The sequence below is a fragment of the Cyprinodon variegatus genome, unplaced genomic scaffold (genome assembly GCF_000732505.1).
Source record: "Cyprinodon variegatus isolate N-32 unplaced genomic scaffold, C_variegatus-1.0 Scaffold56, whole genome shotgun sequence".
NCBI lineage: Eukaryota > Metazoa > Chordata > Actinopteri > Cyprinodontiformes > Cyprinodontidae > Cyprinodon > Cyprinodon variegatus.
In genome coordinates, this window is record NW_015150509.1 from 1,019,055 (window position 1) to 1,028,586 (window position 9,532).

A 9,532-nucleotide genomic window follows, 5' to 3' on the forward strand; every position below is an offset into this window, starting at 1 on the left:
ACTGTAGTAATTCAAACCAATCCCATTTCTTTTATTGGGAGGCGGTTTAGGCAATGCCAATCAACTCTTATAAATCATATGTTTTGGAATCCATAATTTAATATCCAAGCAGGACTAGTTTTGGTAGCAATCCAATAATTGGAAAAAATTGAAAACCACTACTTTCTATAAAATCGTACCTGTTTACAGTAAGCACTATAGAAATGAGATATTCAAGATATTACTCAAGGAATATCAAGGGCCGGAGGGGTCTGGTTCTGGGACTAACAGTTCTAATCTCTGCATTTTACAGATGATGTGATTCTGCTGGCTCTATCTTGCTGAGGCCTAAGGCACTGGTGGGCAATTCCAATTCCTGAGGGCCACTTTTAGTTGTGCCTTATGTTCAACAAACCCGAATAAAGTAATTAGATGATTGAGATGACTCTGGAGGAACTAAATGCACAATGAACAGGTAAGTCCGCCATTTGATTCATGTGTGTTGGACCAAGAATGGTTTGCAGCTTTAATAAGTATCAGCTTTATCAACCTTAAGGCCATGGTTCTCGACAGGAAAATAGTGGCATGCCCTTTTCAGGTCAGAAGCAAGTTCCTATCTTTGTGTCCTGTTCATAAGTGAGTGGAGAACGGCTTTATAGATGGATCAGTGTAGATGCTGCTATAAAATGGAGGCTGCACCACTCTTCTGTGGTGACGATAAAGCTGAGAGAAAAGACAAAGCTCTCAATTTAATGGTCAGTCCTAAATCCTACCCTTGCCTATGATCATGAAATCTGGATCATGACTGAAAGCATTAGATCCCAGATACAAGAAGCCGAAATAGTCTTTCTCTGTAGAGTGACTAGTCACTCGGTTAGAGATACAGCAAAGAGCTTGGTCATCTGGGACAGGATCTGAGTAGAGCGGCTTTTCCTACGACGAGGAGTCAGCTGAGATGGCTTGCTCATCTTATTCGCATGCTCCCTGGACCCTTCCCTCAAGAGATGTTCCTGGCATGACCCAGGAGGAGGCTTGGGAAGTCTGGAAGTCTGGAAGTCCTTGCTGTGACTGATGTCTCCGCGACCTAGTCCTGGATTAAGGGAAAGAGGATGAAAGAGGATGTAACTTTATTATATTAGGACATGCATTTATAAAAAAAAATTGAAAATATGGATGCTGTGCTCATTCATATTTTCGTTGGTACTAGTGTAGATTGACCCTGAACTGGTTCTTCCGCACATTAATTTTCAGCCACCCCTGAGTACACAGTAGTCCCTGCCATATTCTCTGACAAGACCAAGGGTACCACGGGCATACATTAGGTGATTATATTGGAAGTAAAGGAGAAATCTTTGAGGTAAAATAGTTCAGAGCTTCAGGAGTAGCAGTAATGCTAATGGAGCACATTATATGTTGTATTGGCAGGAGCTTTACAAATAAGACTCCATGATGATTATGGCTTTTGTCTCGGAAAGAAATAGTTTATAAGTCAGTTAGTCTAATCTTTGTGGAATCTATTAGAGGGCAGCTGCTCAAACAGCTGAAATACAGGTTGTTAGATGTCCATAATGATTTTTGCAAGCTTTGCATAGCTACTGAGTTGTGTAAAAAGGTCTGCGAGAGAGGGGAGAGGACAGGCAACAATCCTCTGTACAGCACAGATTGTCAGTTTCACTCTGTCTGCCTTTGTGCAGTTCCTATACCAGGTAGAAACGCAGTACATTAGCAGGCTGTCAATTGACAAGCAACAGAAAGCCAGCAACATGATGGTTTTGATAGTTTAAGGTACTGAAAATCTCTTACAAGCAACCTCAAAATACATGGATCATTTTATCTATGTGATGAAAAACAGTTATGGTTATTTGTGTAACAAAAAAACAACAAAACAAAAACAAGGGCATGCCACCTTTGCAGCCTTGATGAAATGGAGGATTTAATAAATTCTTAAGGGAATTTCTAGTTCAAACAAAAACAATCAGAACACTTTATAGACATGGATGTAAGTTAACATGTTGCATTTTTGATGGGGCCAAGTAATTAGCTGACTTTCTCACTTTTTGGGATGTTTGCACTAAAAGGCTGTAACAAACTAGCATCCATTCATGTTGCCATAGAGACAACGGTAGTGTGAGTTAGTGAGTACATGATAACTAATGGTTCACTAATATGATAATTTGGAGCAGTATTGATATTAATGTTATAATGGCTGTTATGATTGACAGCCTATATATTAGAAAAAAAACTTTTCTACTTGCTGTATGATAGTAATACATTATTAAATAAAACTGATGGTAATGCATAAAATAATATTTTCATTGTTGCTATTTCATTATTGCTGTTGTTGCCACTTGAATTTTAAACCTCATAAACTATGGAGTTTGTAAATCAGGATTATTAGAAGGAAATATCTATTTGTTATAAGCTGCTTGCTTGCTGCCCTGTACGGACAGGCAGCTCTCCCCTTACTCCACCATTGACTTTTATGCTGTCTTATTGCATTATTGTCCCAGGGGGAGTGCGTCTCTCACGTCAGTGGATTTTTGCCACCACTAGAAGAGGCTCAGCTATGAGAGCAGGAGTAAAAGAAAACCCCCACACTAGTCATTTTTGCTCCATTTGTACAACCCAAGGAACACTGCCACTGAGTCTCCTCATCAAAATGAGTCATCTCTGTCTGTGATTTAATCTGGCAACACTGTTCTCCTATGTAGAGGGGAGTTAGCATTGGGTGATGAATACTTGTACTTTTTAAAACATAAACTAAAATACATATATGAATATACAAACTTTTTAATTTTTAACGGCACTAGTGGCTTGTTTTTTATGGACAGAAGGCTGACAGGAAAGGGGGTATGAGAGAAGGGGTAGAGACATGCGGTAAAGGACCACAGGCCAGATTCAAACCCAGGTCGCCCACGTTGAAGACTAAGGCCTCAATACATGGGTGGTGTGCGCCACCAAAGCACACCCCATGAGCTAAAATATTGACAGAAAAACATAAAAATGTAAATCGATTCACCTAGAAAGACCTTAAACAAAAATATTGGCTGCTTAGATCTTACATTGGCATTTGTCCTCTTTTGATAAAGTAAGATTTGAAACAAAATCAGCTTAAGCATATCTAATAGAAAAAACTGTGATAAGCCGTCCCTCTATAAATTATGAGCGTTGCTGCCATTGACACCTCAGGGATGTGTTCTCAGTCCTATTTTTTATTCAGTATTCACTCATGACTTTTCAGGTTTCTGAAAAACACGCGCACACATACGTGGTTATGTGATTGTCTCAGGGGCCTCTTGAGGCCAATTTATTACATAACTGAGAAAATCCAGCACATAACTGCAGGGTGTAAGATACTGACAGGGTAAGCTTACATGGAGCGCCATAACCGATTGGCTGGAATACTGCAGAGGTCATGGATTAGAGGGACCACGGTCTGGATCTGGACCCACCTGCTTGCTAATCCAGACCCAACCTGATTTAAAACATTTATAAATTACCGCATGTTCTCTGACGACTGGAAAATCGCCCCGAAAATCGCACAGTGTATGCCGGGCTTTAGGGTTAGGGTCAAGTGTGCATTGGTAACGGTTAGGTTTAGGGTTAGTTGTAGGGTTAGGGCATAGAAAGGGTTGAAAATAACAGAAAATCAGTTGAAGTCAAAGGGAGTCCACACATGGTCCTCACTACATACAGCATTTGTGTGGGTGTGTGTGTTATGTGTGTGTGTGTGTAAATAAGACTACTCAGTTAAATTCAAAAATACTTTATTAACCCGAAAGGTTATTTGGGGTTAATAAAGGGCATAGAAAGGGTTATTTTCAACCCTTTCTTTGCCCTAACCCTACAACTAACCCTAAACCTAACCATTAACAATGCACACAGTAACTCATGGGCAGTTTTTCAACTAGATGTTACAGCTGCAGCAATCTGTCTTACACCAGTTCTGGAGAATCCTCTTGCTTAAGACACTTTGTTGTTGTTTAACAACAATTTAACCAGCATAACACCTCAAACACCAAATGCATGTTTTTCTGAAATAGTATTAAAGTAACTATAAAAACTATAAAATGTTCTGTGTCACACTTAATGTCCTGCTAATTTGACATCATAATGCAGACTGTGCCGGGCTGAATTTACAAAAACTATCTGGCAATCTAAACAGTAAAGACTCTGAATCTGGTTCTGAACTTATTCAGAGATAACAGCATCACAGCAAATGGCTTAAAACCCGATCAACAGCCTTATAAAGAATGTCAGCTCTGTTATTCAAGACCCTCTGGGGATAAGTTCACAAAAAATAATTTTTAATAAAATGTCACAAACATTATGATCATGATGATTAACATAGGATTTTAGCTTGTCATTTCCCATCAAATTTACCTTGGAGAAAGACATTATGTTTATAATGGGATCGTCAGCATCAAGGAGGACTAATAAAACCTGAAACTATATATATATATTTTTAGAATTCAAGATTTTTTTATGTGTAGTTATTTTTGTTTATTTATTTAATTTATTAAATGATTGAGACTTTTTGTGGAAAAGCAAAAACAGTCCGACAGGATAAGCCGCAGTTTAGTGCTTTCAAATGATCCGCTGTACAGCTCTGTCACATTATTTGCATATGTAATCCTACAGGATTAAACACAGATGAGTCACTGCTGTCACATAAAGCTGTGGTGATGCAAAAATTCAGTGAAAAGAAAACTTAAATGTTTATGATGTGCTGAGACACGTCAGCTTAGAAGGACAGAAGTTTGTTTGGAATCACAATTTTTTGTCCAGCTGGTTAGCATTTCCAAACTTTTCTTCTTGTAACTCTTGTTATATGTTTTATTGCATCACTCTTCAGTAATGTCACCATTTAATATTAAAATGAACAAATATGACAAACAAATCTGGTGCATACATATAAAAGAAAATGTATGCACCAGACTGTCAGCTTGTGATATCAGATAATCCATGGGATTTATTTAGTTTATTTAAATTTAACATTGTAAATCAAACTATCATTGTGCATCTGTCTGCCTTTTTAATATGATTTGTTAGTCAGGTTTCTGCCTGTGGCTGCCGAGGCTGCTCAAAGCACTAAAGCTCAACCTTATGGACCAGTGAACCAAAATAATGAGCTGAAAGCCTCTGAGAGATGCACGGAGTTGTAGACCAGAGTGTTACTGTTCATTTAGGTAAATAGCCTCACTTTGTACACAACCCTGCCACTTTGTGGCATTCTCATTCAATCGTCCCCTCTTGTCTTTAGCTAACGATCAAACGCTGATAATTTTAAAAAATATGGAAACAATCATAAAAATTCAACTAGATATTTTTTTTTTCTGAAGACATATTACTTTATTATCTTGCTATTGTTACTTGAATCCATGTTTCAAACAGTTAAAAATTAAGACAAAATAACTAAGCAACCTACTGGTGAGGGACTAGCATTTTATTCTCTTTGATTATCATTTTTTGTAGAATTTCGAAATACGAAAAGAAAAACTAAAAGTGAACAAAAAAGGGGGTTTAGATCATTATTAAATTCATTTAAACTCAAACAAGCGGTTTGTTAGCTGATCAGTATCTTAAGCCTATTTTCATGCAATAATCAGTCAGGCCAGGTGTTCAGTTTATATTGACCCAAATTATGGAAAAATCAAGAAGACTTTTTGTCTCTTAATATGGCAGGATTGTTGAGCTGCACATGCAACGTCTTCTGTGATGTGGCATTATACTGCCAAAGATGGACAGAGTAAGAGCACTATTTTACATTAAGTAATAGATAGTAAGGTCCAAGCAATATCATCTGCTATTAGCTGGGGAATCAAATGGCTGTCTGTCTGTAAAGACAAAGATATATATAACCTACTGATTATAGGTGTTAAGCTATCAACCTTCAGGATCTAAAGAGATAAACCTCTCCCTACGATACAGTTGACTGATAAAATTAAATCATCTTCTTCCAAGAAATAGTTCAATCTGGAATAGTTTGTGAAGGTTTCCAGTGTTCTGGCAGCGCAAGGACAGTTCAGGGAAGGTTTTCTCTGTAGCACGGTCGTTGTGGATCATCATGATTTAAGACCCTTTTTCCTTAATTTGAATAATTGAATTTCAGGTGGTTATTGTGTGATCAATGCACTGTGACCAAGGCACTGGCTGCATTTAAAAATAGAGGGTTTGGAAGTCTAGTCTGGAAGTCAGTCTTTTCCACTGGACCCTATAAAACAAAGCATGATTTAAATTGTGGGGCTCCTCAGTCCTTTTTGGACGATTTTATTTTTGCTTTTAGTTTTCTTAAATTATGGTCTTAAACCTTTGTTTGGTGGACAGCTTATTTGAGTTTAAAATTGAAACCTTCAAAAATATTATCCACTTTATTTCTTTGCCTCTTCCTTCTAATTTTTTTCTTTTTTATTGTAAAGCTCAAAATAACGGTATTGCTACAGTAATAAATGTGAAAGCTTGTAAAAAGTTTTTTTCTTTGAACAGTACACATATAGAACATATTTTGTTGAGGTCCCCAGATTTTCTTGCAGTGAACTTTGAGTAAAATATAGAAAGCTGTCTCAAACTTATGTTTTTAAAGTGATTTAGGAACATTGCCAAAGCGGTTATGAAATGGCACATAATTGGTACGAAAGGTCCTGCAGCATTCTTCTTCATTTCTGTTTGGGAGATGTCAGGTAAAAAATAAGAAAAATGACAGGGGTAAGTAAAGGGAAATGGTTGTAATGACCAGAAACCAGCTTTAAGAGAAAAAGACAGTATACCTCCGACCATAAAATTCCTTTCAAGATTATTTAGGACTAACTTTTTACATGAAACAAGGGTTTTGGAGTTTTTACAGCACATATCAAACAATGTTTCATACATACATCCTACAACTCATAATTTTAAAGGAAATGCAGCTAAATAAGGAGGGAGTATAAAGTAATGTGACCTTAAAAAAAAATGATATTTTTCCACAATTTCTTGAGAGCTTTTTTTCTGAAAGCTCCCATATTATGCAAAATTCACTTTAATAAACATTTTGTAATGGTTATACATGCCCTGAACTTTATATTTCCCTGCTGAGTTCTTTATTTCTGTTATCTAAATCCATTTCAGCCCCCTTCTTCTAACCCCCAAGGCATTTTCTTTTTCCTAATGGTGATCTTTATTTGTTATGTCATCCACTGCTTGTTGTAGAAGCCTCTTTAAGGTAACACAGACATCGTTGGTAGTTTGCATGGTGGAATTGTAAGTCACTTTGGTGTCGTGAGTCCCTGGGAGCAGACTACTTTCTACTACTACTTTCAGTAGCATGACTTTGTTTTTGTCCCTTCAGCATCCCCCCTTCTATAGTTGATATATTTTTAGACTCAGGTAAAAGTTTAGGAAATAAAACTATTTCTTTTCTTATACAAAACAAAAAAGGAGAGAGAGAGTATTATAAAGGGAAGCTTGCAGGACGGAGGCAGGTAGACCGAGACATTTTGAATAGTGTCTCGCTGATACAGGTCATCCAAAGATCACATTAACATAAAGCCAGAAGAAAACTGATTAATGACATTGTTATAGAAAAAACTGGATCTGATAAAGAAACATACTGGCTGTAAGCAGTAAGATAGTAAACTAAAAGCTCAAAACTAAATTAAACTAAATCAGTGTGCAGTTAAATGTTTTGAAAAATACATAAAGTGTATGCTTTGCAGGGGAAGCAGATGAAGGCCGGATTAGGTAGCAATGAAAAACTCGAGAACATAAAAAGGAAAACAAAAATAAAAACTTAAATTGGTCTGAAGATCAAAATGAACACAAGGAAAAACAGTGCTCCCTTGATCTTTTTTTGCGTGGGTCTATTGAGAATTTCTCAATAGGCTGCTTAAACCCACCCGCTAGGCAGTCTAATTTCCCATGTCTCATTCATTCCTAATTATCCCCTGCAGCACAACAACATTTGTAATTGATTAGATCATTATATCCAGTATCTGTCCACAGGTCTTTCCAACTGGTTCCGCTCAAGGGAAGTAACATTATGTTGTTTTTGCGATTGCATAACAAAAGTCCAGCATGCCTTTTTAAATATAACTTAAAACACAAAGTTCAAACAAAATTTTTTATCTAACCATTCTATTTAATAAGACATTAAATCCATTTGTTTTTAATGCAATCTATTGTATAAGAAAAGTAATGAAAGTACTGTATAGTAGTGTGGTTGAATGCGTTTTTTAAGGTTTTTTGGTAGACCAATCTTTGTTTGAGTTGGACTCAAGGTTTGATTGATTGGTTAAAACAGTGCGTTTGTGCTTCTGAGAAGGTTACAAGTACCCGGTTCGATTCCCACAGCATCCACTCTGGGTCCTTTGAGCAAGATCCTTAACCCCACACTGCTTTCCGGGCGCTACACAATGGCAGCCCACTGCTCCCCAAGGGGATGGGTTAAATGCAGGAGTAAATTTCTCCAATGTGAGGTGAATAAAGTTAAATTATTATTAATAATGCTGTAGTTCCAGCAAATGCTTAATATTAGATCTTCACTAAGTGGAAACTCCTGGCATAAAATGATTTACAAAAAGCTATTTATTTGTATTAGCTTTGGTGATTTCTAATAGAGCTATGGAAAATTCTAAATTCATTTTACTGTATGGCATTAATTCAAATAGAAAAACTCTTAAAAGGCTTTAAAATCCTTTCAGTCCAGTAGTAATTCATTTTGCTTTTGTACTTTTTTTAGTCACAGACTTTCAACTCAATTTTACAATAAATACTCATTTAAGCCTTTATGTTTAGAAATTGCTTTATCTCTTTCTTACATTGTAAGCTTCACTGCTCTCATGCTTTTATATGCTTATTAATATGGCAATGTATGTTCCTACACTTTTCTTTTAGGTTTGATCATTTATTAAGACTGTGTCTTCATCAGAAAATTATTCCCTCTTAGATTTGAAGTAGTAAATAGAATTATTTTTTTTCTGTGGGGATGAGAATAATTACTCCTATGTGAGACCGATTGATTTCTCATGCTGTAATATACTCCATTGGGGGTTATTTGTCACATTTTCTTTTACTGAGGCTAGCAGCCGACCAGTAATAACTGCTGATGATAGTCACGATCACTATGAGCCCATATTTCCCTCTTGTGCTGTTGATGCGGAAACTCATTTTAGTCAGTTGTATTTCTTCTTTGACATGCTTTAAAAGATCTCAAAAGATATAAAATGTTGGTATCCTCTGTGTGCATGTGTTTGTTGTTTACTTTCCCGTTAAAATCTCCAGTTCAGCTCCAATATGTGAGTGTTCTCAAACATGTGTTCATGAGCATGTTCTCATGCTTCCGACTACGACTCATGCTTCACCACAGCTCTTTTGTTTTGTCTTTTTTTTTTTTTACAAATCTTTTATGGACTTCAAATTGTTTGGGGATTTTGAGACCATTACAGAACTGACACAGACATAATGGATATCTCTCTTTTTTTGTGCTCATGAGGCCATTTTTTTTTTGTATGAAAAGGGTTTAATAAAGTGAGTATGTATTAGAAATCACAATTATATAACACATGAAAGAAATCAACAG